We start from the raw sequence: 12952 nt of genomic DNA, 5'->3' as shown, positions 1-12952 counted from the left end.
ATGACAAACAAAAACCCAAACACACTTTTCACATGAGGCAAATGAGATAGTAGTCAGAGCAGGAAGCAGCAGTTGGCCATTATTTATTCCAGCGGGGCTTAATGAATGAAAGCTATATTTGTTTAATTTTTCACTTAAAAAGCACCATTTATACACTTCAACTGTATTACTATGTACACCCCAAATGAATTGCACTGCTACTACACAATAAAACATACACATTGTAGTTTTAAACTGATGTATATGGGTTATAGTGACACTGAGGGCTCTGGTTGAATGGGATAGGCAGGTGGCTCTTATCTCTGACAGACAACAGCATGGGGACACTCACTGCATTGTATTCGCCACTTCTCTCTCTCTCTCTCTCTCTCTCTCACACACACACACACACACACACACACACACACACACACACTCTTGAACACATTCATCCAGAGGCCGGCTGGCTGGCTCAGGACGAACCATCTGCTTTGGACGACAGGAGCCTTCCACTTTTCAGAGGTGATGTATGGAGTCTGGCTGCTACTTGCCACCTCACCCTGCAGTCACAAGTTCAACCACTTCATCATATAAAGGTGGAAGTCGGTCAGACTCGAGCGCTAATTGCTTTGAGTGCTTTGTTGTACGACATTCATGGCTTGTTGATACTGAACTGAAAATGAGTATTTGAAATGGAAAATGGAAAAATGTTTTGTCTTTAAAAAAAAAGTCATCTACTTTGTTTTGTCTCTTGATTTAAATTTGCAGCAGTCTGAGTCTGTGGGTGGCAGCAATGGCAGCCATAGATATTTAAACAATGACTGAGTCACAAAAGGTGGTAAGGCATTTCAAGCAATACTGAAGTGCTATACCTTTGCATTCTCTGTCATTTTCAGCAGGGCGCAACTCCTCTGAATTCTGAGTGGATTGAAATCCACAGCAAAGACACTCTCAGCTGGTTAAAAGGAAAAACTCCCTTTTAACAGGAAGAAACCTTCACCAGAACCAGGCTCATGGAGGGGCAGCCATCTACCGCAACGGGTTGGGATGCGAGGAAGAAGACAGGACACAGCATGTTGTCCTGATTAAAAACAAGTATGATTCAATGCAGAGAGATCACTGTTTGTCCCAAAGCTTGACTTAAAGTCCAGCATTGAATCTGCATCTGAGCGATCCTTCTTCAATGCAGCAGCTCTCTCAGGATACTTCTTCCTGAGCATTACTTCTTCACAAAGCCAGTATGGCTACAAAACTCTAAAGCTGCCACATGACACTATGATACTAGTTATTGCACAAGAAGAAGAAACAGAAGATGTTACTCTGCCGCATCTGTACTGATGGATTTAGGGTGGTGGGTTTGACTCTGAAAAGAGTACAGGGTCTCCTTTTGGTGTCCAGAAGTAGTAGCAGTGATGGAGCCATAGTGGCACAGTTCCTCCACTAGTGTCGCACTCTAGCGTCACTTCTGGTGACCTCTGTGCTCCTTTCTTTTTGTGCTACTTATAGTCTCTCCAGGCCTTAATCACTTGGACCTCTAGGTCCACATTAGAGCCACTGATTGGCCGTCAGTGACGTGCCCCCTGAATGTGGATTGATTTTCATAGCCTATAGACACGCTGCTTAGTTGGGTAAGTTATTTTCATTAAATCTGACAGGGTGTCCACTGGCACAATATTAATATTAGCCAAATATTCATGGCTCAATAAACAACTTGAAATATAAACAGTGTTGCCATGCTAGCATTAGCATTTATTATAGCCTGAAGAGTCACTAGCTTCGCTGTAAGTCGGATTTTACATCAAATTTCTGTGTACATGAATTTTGCACAAACTGCAAAAGCCGATCCATGTCCAATCCAACTGGGGATAATGGATTAATGAAGCATTGAACTGTGGACCACTGTCCCCTGAGGAGCTGTGGAAGTACTGTGAGAGGCCGTTTAAATGACCATAATAATGCTAGAAATAAATACTTGTATCAAACTTTTTCAAAAACACAAAATTGCAACTTAAATTGAATGAATATACTTTACCTGACAAATTTTTTAACAAGTTATTTTATTTCTCTCGATTGTTACACAAAAATTTGTTGGTTGTGTGCACTGCTGGCATTTAATGGACAAGTTTTCTTCAGACAAGGGAGAGCCTTTTTTTCAGTGATAACCCCCTTGGACTTAACCTGCATTGCAGTCCAGTCAAGAGGAAATACCCACCTAAGCATTCAGAGAATTTCAGATTTACAACTCCCTGATTCTGATGGGTGCAGATTTATTTGTTCTTGGCCTTAAAAGATTGCTCTTAATGACTTCAATCTGGCATTCAATTTCAGCCATCTGCCAGGGAATCAGAGAGCATTTGCCAGTGAGAGCTGTTCATTCCTTCCACCTAACTGGGATCAATGCATCAGAAGACTGCTCTCCTCTGCGTTGACATCTTGATAAGTGGAAAATTGGGCCTGGAAATGGCGTTGAAGAAGGTTTACAGAGTCTCTCCACCCTGCATAATTGCAGCCTAGAAGCTGGCTGTAATTAATCTTTGAGAAAACTTGTCAAATTATTAATAGGGCCCTTAAGTGATGGCCCTGAAAGGAGGCCACTGTTCAGAGATGGAGGAGAAGGAGCGAGTGCCTTTGGAGGGGCTGTTTACTGTGAAAATATGAAGAGGTCACTCTCCAGGAGTTCCACGTGTCAAGGCTTTCCACACATGAAGGAGTTAAAGGGAACGGAGGCCCTCCGGAAACCAGAGAACTCACGCTAAAGACTTGAAATGTCATCAGGTATAAAGTGAGCTGCTCTACAGACACTAAATGGAAGACTGATTTATGTCAACACGCCAAGCCACCTATGGTTTTAGGAGGCGCTCGTGTTAGCATGTTTTCAAGCACATAGGCTACAGCCTTTCAGTTCCTGTTTCTCTACCCAATTAATCCATGAACATACTGATATTGTTTATGTTTATGTCTTCAGAAATCAACAGTGTGGGTGCTTGGGGAAAAGCACCCACCTATCCATTAATATCTATCTACAGAAGTGGGTGGTGGACTGTCTTAACCACAAAAAGAAAAAAAAGTCTTACTTTCATCACACTTTTATTACAGTTTAGAAGAGTTAATATGTCCACATAAGCACTTACATTTATCATAGACATTAGGTGCGAGATACAAGGGACCAAAGGGCCTCTTATTTGCACTTGTTGACTTTTAAAAGTCTATATGACGTTTTTTATTTCACCATTCATTAACCACACAGAGAAGGCATCATTTAAATATGTTAAAGGTTTCTTTAAGCAAACAGTATTATTAAAGTTCTACATGACTGGGCCAAGTGTCCTTTTTCTTGGAAATCAAGATATGGTCACCCTACTCCCTGATATGTGGACCCCTGAGTCCACATACAGTGGGGCAAAAAAGTATTTAGTCAGCCACCGATTGTGCAAGTTCCCCCACTTAAAATGATGACAGAGGTCAGTAATTTGCACCAGAGGTACACTTCAAGGTACAATGTGAAAAAAAAATCCATGAATTCACATGGTAGGATTTGTAAAGAATTTATTCGTAAATCAGGGTGGAAAATAAGTATTTGGTCACCTCAAACAAGGAAAATCTCTGGCTCTCACAGACCTGTAACGTCTTCTGTAAGAAGCTTTTCTGTCCCCCACTCGTTACCTGTATGAATGGCACCTGTTTGAACTCATCATCTGTATAAAAGACACCTGTCCACAGCCTCAAACAGTCAGACTCCAAACTCCGCCATGGCCAAGACCAAAGAGCTTTCGAAGGACACCAGGAAAAGTATTGTAGACCTGCACCAGACTGGGAAGAGTGAATCTACAATAGGCAAGCAGCTTGGTGTGAAAAAATCAACTGTGGGAGCAATCATCAGAAAATGGAAGACATACAAGACCACTGATAATCTCCCTCGATCTGGGGCTCCACGCAAGATCTCATCCCGTGGGGTCAAAATGATCATGAGAACGGTGAGCAAAGATCCCAGAACCACACGGGGGGATCTGGTGAATGACCTGCAGAGAGCTGGGACCAAAGTAACAAAGGTCACCATCAGTAACACACTACAACAGCAGGGAATCAAATCCCGCAGTGCCAGACGTGTTCCGCTGCTGAAGCCAGTGCATGTCCAGGCCCGTCTGAAGTTTGCCAGAGAGCACATGGATGATACAGCAGAGGATTGGGAGAATGTCATGTGGTCAGATGAAACCAAAGTAGAACTTTTTGGTATAAACTCAACTCGTCGTGTTTGGAGGAAGAAGAATACTGAGTTGCATCCCAAGAACACCATACCTACTGTGAAGCATGGGGGTGGAAACATCATGCTATGGGGCTGTTTTTCTGCCAAGGGGACAGGACGACTGATCCGTGTTAAGGACAGAATGAATGGGGCCATGTATCGTGAGATTTTGAGCCAAAACCTCCTTCCATCAGTGAGAACTTTGAAGATGAAACGAGGCTGGGTCTTCCAACATGACAATGATCCAAAACACACCGCCCGGGCAACAAAGGAGTGGCTCCGTAAGAAGCATTTGAAAGTCCTGGAGTGGCCTAGCCAGTCTCCAGACCTCAACCCCATAGAAAATCTGTGGCGGGAGTTGAAAGTCCGTGTTGCTCGGCGACAGCCCCAAAACATCACTGCTCTCGAGAAGATCTGCATGGAGGAATGGGCCAAAATACCAGCTACTGTGTGTGCAAACCTGGTAAAGACCTATAGTAAACGTTTGACCTCTGTTATTGCCAACAAAGGTTATGTTACAAAGTATTGAGTTGTATTTTTGTTATTGACCAAATACTTATTTTCCACCCTGATTTATGAATAAATTCTTTACAAATCCTACCATGTGGATTCATGGATTTTTTTTTTCACATTCTGTCTCTCACAGTTGAAGTGTACCTCTGGTGCAAATTACTGACCTCTGTCATCATTTTAGGTGGGGGAACTTGCACAATCGGTGGCTGACTAAATACTTTTTTGCCCCACTGTATCAATCGAGCCAGCCTCAACTTAGAGGAAGTTGGGTTTGTTTTTCAGCCCAGATGGTTGTGTCACCACGGTTAAAGGGAACAGTTTCATGTGGCTTTAGGCTCAAAATACCTCGTTGACGATTAATCTTATTTCATGTCATACTGTACACCCCTCAGGCACATTAAAATGTCAATAAGTTCAAGTGGCGGTCCAAAATAACGCGTGGAGAGAAATGATGCAAACAAAAGCATTTTAAAAAGTAAATATCCAGCATTAACCTCAGTCTTGAAGCAACGACGCATGACCTTAGCTTGCAAAATTGGTGTAAGATTTCTGTCTGGCTACACTAGCTGCTCAACTACAGGTGTTCTGACAGGCCTCTGCTGTCACTCTAGTTGCCTTGAATATGGCAAATGCATATAAGTCGCAAATTGAAGTCATCACAAACATAGGGAAATGGCATTAGAACTGCAACTGTTTCCTAAATGACAAAGGTCACATCCTTATTCAGTCATTTTTTTTTGCAACTATCTTGGGCGTCAATTGCAGCGCAGGACAATACAAAAACAATTTAGAAAATTCCAGGAAAGGATTAAAGTAAACTTTCTTTTCCCCACAATTGTCCCACGACAGGACACATTCATGACACAAAGTCTGGCCAAAGACTTGGAAGAGATCTTCACATCTCATTGATAAATTCTTTGTTCTCCTAAAGGAATAACCTTTGGAGCCACATTAGAGCTGTGAAAATGCTCTGAAAACCTCTCTCTGCATGTTGTGTGTACGTGCAGTCTTGCGAAATGTCACAGCTCTGTGTTTGACATTCGACAACAGACAGGCATGTGTCCTGGAAGCCATTCCAAACCCATTCTTCCAGTGAAAGATGCCTCGAGGCCCTGGTGTTTGTCTTGACTCCTGAATAAAGGAGACATGTGTGTACATGCGAGCGCCGAAAGCGGAACACGCAGCTATTTTGTAATCCCGCAACTCTGTGTTTCATGCCCACTTGAAAGCCATGCTGCCTTGTGCCAACGAGATTGCGTGTTTCCTCACAGCTACAGGGTTAAATAACTTTGTGTGGGTGACTTGTGTTGTATTTTAATAGTGGTTTTGGTACTGTAAACATGTTAACTCACACATGCAAGCGTTGGTGGTTTAAGTTCTCGCTATAAACCCATTGTATCATTCAAACAAACCTTCCTTTTGTGAGATTATTTGTTTGTGGGGAGAAGGATTACAATTTAGATTAAATTCAGAATTTAACAGGGAGCCTATAAAGACAAGCTAATATGGAAGAAATATGATTTATATTTTTGATATACTTTCACCACAGCATTTTAGAAAAGCTGAATGCTTTTCAGGGAAGGTTAGTGTGGAATTACAGTAGTCTGGTCCAGAAGTAAGATATGCTTGGGCTGGTTTTTCAGCATTACTCTGAGATGGGATGTTCTAAATTTTAACCAGTTGCATAATAATAGTAATAATAATAATAATAATTGCAAAATTAGGAACAGAGATTTAAAAAATAGGCATTCTATTCTATCACACTGACAGTAATTTCCAGAAGAAATCTTTAACCCCACTGTTCAAATCATTTTCAGCTCAAACACATAATTTACCACCTAATGGAAAATAGCAGCCAAATCTGCGGTCCGATAAGGCTGGTGATTCAACACTTGTGAAACATCCCCAGAGTCTCTGCAGTGGTCTTCTATATTTACACTCGGCTTATTTCCAGTTTGAGCTTATCGCAAACATGATTTGACTGTTATTAAGCCACAAGTTATTTTCTGAAAGTCACCACTAAATGTTTCCAGCACATGTCTTGATGTGAAAAACATGACTTCTTATTTTCACACCATGATAAACATAGTACATAAACAAGTAAGAAATATCTGATTTCTGATAGCTGTTTCCCATCTTGTTGCTAGGCTAAGCTATCTCACAGATACGAAGTTAGTTTAGTCTTCGCGTCCACCTCTCTGCAAGAAAATGCATTTTAAATTGAAGTCATGCAATTTAAAAACAAACAAACAACAGCAAATAAAAGAAGAAAGTTTCATGTTTGTGGTTTGATAAGATCAAAGCGCTGACACCAGATGAAGTTCTACATTTAGGTTGTCTATATTTATATGTGGTTTATTTCCTTCATGAACGTATCGTCAGTGTGATCAGATCGCTACCACAGTACAAACTTTTTTTTCCGAGTCACTCAGAAATGTTTCCACAAGACACTGCTATATAAGTGAAAGTCAAAGACAGCTTTACTGTCAAAAATCATATACACATGGCCCTTAATGTACACTAAAACAATATAAAGATAAGAATAAAAATAAAATATAACAGTAAATAACATGTTGAAGCTCTGGTGCTAGCTCAGTACTTTGGGAAAAGATAAGAAAGTGATCTCAATCTTCTTGTCCAGCTCATAGTAAGAATTTGAACAAGTGTAGTTTGAGTATTTTTATCTTCATGCTTTAGACTTACAGTGCAAGAACCCAAATGTTCAGTAGATGAAAGTCACGCTCTTAAAAATATCCAGCAAAAAACTGATGCAGGACCTGAGAGGAATCTGGTCCTTCAGTTTATCCGTCTACTGTTTGTTGAAAACCTGAGCTGATGTGGTTTGAAATGGTCTCAGTGGAAGGGTGGCTGTCAAGAAGCCTTCCATAAGGAAGGGAAATTGGAAGCAAAGACTGAGATATGCCTAGATAGAAAAACACACAATGCAACACTATCAGTCATGGATTGACCTCCCAAGGCCTCATTTCTGAAGCAGTGTGGGATCATCTCAACAGAGAACAGAAAAAAAGAGGCATCCGACATCTAGAGAAGAGTTTTAAAGAGTTGTTCAAGAAGCCTGGGGATCTCTTCTTGAAAACTACTTTAAGAAATGACAAGAAAATTGAAGGTGGTCATACCAAATATTGACTTTCAAGCCCATTAAAAATGTAAAACTGTGTTTTTGCCCTATATACTATATGATGATGCATGTATATTTCAATCAACTGTATCTACCTGTTTTCCTAGCAAAATATAAAGAAATCAGTGGTAGCTCAAGACACTTGCAGAGACTGTAATAATATAACTTAATTTGTCATATTGACTGCCGAAATGTCATGTTCTAAGTCAATTAATGAGACTGGTTGCTGTAAAATTAGTGCATTTTACACCATGTTAGGAAAAATATTAGCAAATTCTTTTTGGCTAAGGCAAGCTTTTTGCTATCTATCAGTAGGGACACCCACACACCGGAAAGCTTGCGCGCCAAATACACACACGCTTGGCAGTAGGTGGGCATCAAGGCCCTCAGATGCTGACAGGGTTTGTCGGCACAGTTCTCCGTCTGCCTTTTTCTCTCTGCATGTGAGAGGTTTACTTTGGGATCGGGGCCGGGCCAGGCTTCACCTGGTCACACCGAAGGCAAGAGACGTTCAGATAGAGCAACGGAGGGAAGAAGGGAGGGAGGAAGAGAATGCTTTTCAAGGGGAGGCAAGGGCCTCGTAAAGGGAAACATTTGCAAACCGAAAGGGAGTTATGTAAATGGGTTAGTCATTAAAGCCTCCAAAAAAGAGGAGGCCAGATTGGGGCCAGGGGCAGGCGGGTAGGCAACTAGGGAACATAAACCCATTATATGAATAGGCCTCTCTGTTAAGAGTAAGCCCCACTTTCTTTTAAAGATTAGATTTTGTTTTCAGGTTATAGTCTTTACTAAAATATTAATTTAAGAATACCCAGAATATCGACCAAAGCTTCAAGCAGTCATTATTTCATGTAGCAGTGAGGCTATTATTTGCCTCATCCTTTCAGTGGAGCTTCCCCTGGTAGACAATGATTGCTATTCTCAGTGTAATTCTGTGTTACATTAACACTGTACGCTTTCAAAATAAATGCACAGGGCTAAAACTCATGCAGAGTCACTCTTTAAATAGCAACACTTTACAATACGATCCACCACTAAGGGCACAATTCCCCTGTAATTAAATGGAATTTCAACATATTTTATTTGAAATTACAATATAATTATATTTCACTCCAAATACTTAAAGTACTTAAATGTAGGTACACCTTCGTTTTACAGGAACACTAAGGAATTTCTTGACAATTTAGTGGAAAAACAGACGGTATGTCCCCATTTTACATTGTAAGTACGCTGTACTTTTCAAGGCACGGGCCCTATTATGGAGAGCCTTAACTTTGCCTTTTTACCTCACTGTTATTCTAGTGATAAGTTCCAGCATTGTCTCCTGTGTTATAGTACATATCTTGAGTTCTAATAGTAGCATTTTAGTTCCCTAGGTGTGTCATTAAGTGTGATTTATAATCCCGCAAATCTGTACACGTTTCTGTTCCTATAGTGAGCAAAGAGGGGGTTTTCACCCACACCAGATATGCTCACGCGCAGCTCTCCAAAATCCCAACTGGCCATCACTGGCAGCAGCTGACTGCCAAATGCCAACCAGTTCACACAGGATCGGTTAAAAAACATCAAAGATAAAAGAATACAGCATGAAAAGCACAGGCAGTGGCTGGGGTAGACACTTTTCATTGTTTTTAACACTCTCTTCAGATCTTTGTATCAGATCTTTGCTTTTCTCCATTGCTGGCTGATGCACCAACAAGCCCAATCAAGAGTGGCCAACAGACCGGTTGTACCACATACTTTGTACACTGGCTCCATTGACAGCAGAGCTGTCTGCAGACGGATGGGCCATCCCCAGACTGCCAATGTGCAACTCTTGCTGAACCATGAATTCCACTGCATCGGTCCCTCCCTGTGACTCATCTTTCTGTCTTTTTCCTTCCAGTGTGTCTTTGTCTCTGTCTTCATATTTAGCGTGTCTTCTTATTTCTATGTTCAGTGTGTTTCAAAATTGATAAGCGATCATGTCTGTATCAGTCTTTTTGCTTTCCTTTCATGTCCTGTGTTAGTTTTGCTTTTTCTCTGTCTGATTGTCCTGATTGTCTTTATGTCTGATTATTATTCAGCCCTCGGTGTATAAATTGTCCTAGCTTCCCCTTTGTCCTCTTCAGATCATCTGTTGTACTTCCCACTTGTGTTCCATCTCTGTTCCCCCTTTGCATCTATTTAGTTTTTGGTTCTGTTTTTGCCTTCTAGGCCTTGTTAATGTTTGGAGTTAATTATCAGGCTTAATAAATTTTCTCACCTTTAGTCAGCTTATATATTGCCTTTGGGTCCTAAATCTCTACAAACTATGATATAAGCTCAGGTTGCCTTGGTGTATTTATCACCCTTCTCATGTATCATTTATCAGCATCTCCACTCCCAATCGTAGTCACAACTATTTAATTCTTGACCTGCTCTTATTTTTCTGGTTGTTGCTTGAAATTGCAAAATATCATAGACTTTCTGTGTTCTCCAGCGGCTACATGTCCACTAGTCACGTCCTGCCAACTGCACCAGCTCCACTGCTAAGCTTAAAGACTTTCTTTTTTTGCTAAAAGGAATGCCATCAAGATGCCATGTAAGAGCCATGTTGACACTGTGGATGTAACAACAGCAACAACCATTGTGACAGGACTGGCTGTTTTCTTGTATTTGTGTCTTTGTTGATGGTATACTTGCACATAAACCACTACACTGGACACTGATGTGTCACTCCATACCAAATCCATAACTCAAAACGTACCGGTATGCTGTCCACCTAAGTGGACATGTAACAAACTCTTTGAAAAGTACATGTTTATAAAAATGAAGTTCAAAAATATTTTTTTCATGCCTAAAGATGAATAAAAATACTTAAGAAAAAAAAATCCTGATTGAGGTTGTCATACTGTTAGATATTGCTCTACTTTGTCCAACACAGTGAAACGCCTAATAAACACTGTATTTCAGATCTCCATCTCTCACATAAAGATCTCCTTTTCTGTTGAGTGCCTACCCACAAGTAGGGCCTCAAGGAGATCCCAATACTGGAGTTCTAGGTCTTAAATAGCCACTATCTTTACTGTATTACTAATACACAAAGAAGGGGACATTTCATCCAAAGAATTCTGAAAAGACTTTTCGGACACGTTTGTGTGTGTTCACTGGTGACCACACTGTATATCGAATATGCCTATTCAGTATACACTGAGGTAGATGCAGGTATTTTCTAAAAGTGATTTTGTTGAAGTACTCGCTTCTTTAAAACAGGAAGGTAATTTAATTGAATATTAAAAGGAAGAAATGGTTAAACAAAGCAGTGTTTTAAAAAATCAGAATGCTGCTTTGTGGAAACCGGTTCTGGCACACATAGCTGTTGTCAGCGACATGAAAAAGGCAGCGGTAGAGAGAGACCGAGGGGGAACAACGTGCTGTGTCTAATGTGACACCTATCAAAACTCAGTGTATAATTTACACAGGAGGGAAGAGCAACCCCTGAGCCCTGTCTGTCAGGAGGCAAGAAACAGCTTGTAGCTCCAAGCATTTCACAGTTCACAGATAAGCGAGGTGACACACACGCACACACATACAAGGGTACTACCAACGTCTTAGTCATCGCCCACTATCATTTTTTAAAATACCCTTTTCTGCTCTGAATGATACAAGAAAAGTGATGAAGTATGATTAATACTACAGTAGGCTACTAGTTTCCACTGTAATTAAATTTCCACAATATGTCACTGTAGTCCAACATGGTCAGACTCAGAGCCAAATAATATTAATTGTACCCAGGATTTATTTTTCATACATAAAGTATGCAGAAGCAGTAGTTCACAAGGACCTGTAACTGCTTTACTGAAGTCAAACTTCACCATGAAGTGCTTTTACTTCCTAGTTTCCACAGGCGATGAGAACATATGTAGACAGTGCCTCCTTGTGGTAAAAAAAAAAATGAAATTATTCCCACCATGAATGAACATAACCACCCACTATGATCCACAAGTCAATTTGGAGAATTCTGAGAATGAGGGTTGTCTGATGATGAGATCTGTGTGTTAGTTTGTTTATTTAACGTGTATTGAAGCTGCCACGTCACATATATAAAAATCCCAATGGATCTGTGTGGTGACAGAAATGATCATAGTGCTGTGGCTCTTGGGATCTCTAGATTTGGCTATCCTGTACATCCATACTGAAACATATTAATAAATACTAAATTGATCTGTTTCCATTGTATGTACATGTATTCCCCAGAGGAACAATCCTAAGTAGTTTAACGTCTATATAAGTATTTATGACGGATTGCCTTGAAATTTAGTGCAGGTATTTATGTTACCCAATTGTTTTTAATAACTTTTTTGTCATTTTCTAAATGGTATTTCAACAAAAAGCAAAAGTTTTACTGTAATTTATATATGTTATCAAAAGAAAACGTGTTCATGGCATGGACTGTATCCAAAAGATGGAAGTAGCCACTGTGATGTCACTTTTTTCTTTCTTCCTTTTTTTGGACTCGCATTTTGAAGCCTCAACATTTGCATTTGCTCGCACCATTTTAATTTGTTTCGGAGCTATGAGTCATCAAGAACACCAAATTATAAGCCAAAGTTAGCAAGCTTGGTTAGCAAGTGCTAATTAATGCTAAGTAATAAAATTCATTGGACAGTCTGTATCACAGAGCAAGCTATATTTGTGAGATTTGTGTTTATTTAAAAAGTTGCAAACAGCTGTCAAACTTTCCCTGAGATTGCTGCTAATAGCAACTGTTGTCAAGCTTAAGCAGAAGAAAAAAGATGCACCTGATCAACATATCTGCCTGACATATTAGCATTCACATTGCAAATTTCATAATGTCCTGATTTTAGCATTCAGTATATATAATACAGTACAAAACTGCTAGCATCACAAATATAAAGCAATTGGAAAATAATCACTGTACCACAACCTCCTGCTTCTTAGACTGAAACCTTATTCAAGCCTTGGGACTTTTTTGTGGCTTTAACTTAAACTGTGTGTTAATACAGTTTGTCCCTGCTTCTGTGAACTGACAGCGAGCCACTTATCTTTATTATCACGATGATAATTAATGACCAACACATTTTTCTGCTTCAGAC

Source organism: Diplotaxodon limnothrissa, linkage group LG23 (genome assembly GCF_057381915.1).
Source record: "Diplotaxodon limnothrissa isolate DT_005_m linkage group LG23, D_limnothrissa_male_GT1.1, whole genome shotgun sequence".
NCBI classification, from domain to species: Eukaryota; Metazoa; Chordata; class Actinopteri; order Cichliformes; family Cichlidae; genus Diplotaxodon; species Diplotaxodon limnothrissa.
The sequence above is the reverse complement of the archived record's forward strand: the minus strand, read 5'-3'. Positions refer to the sequence as shown.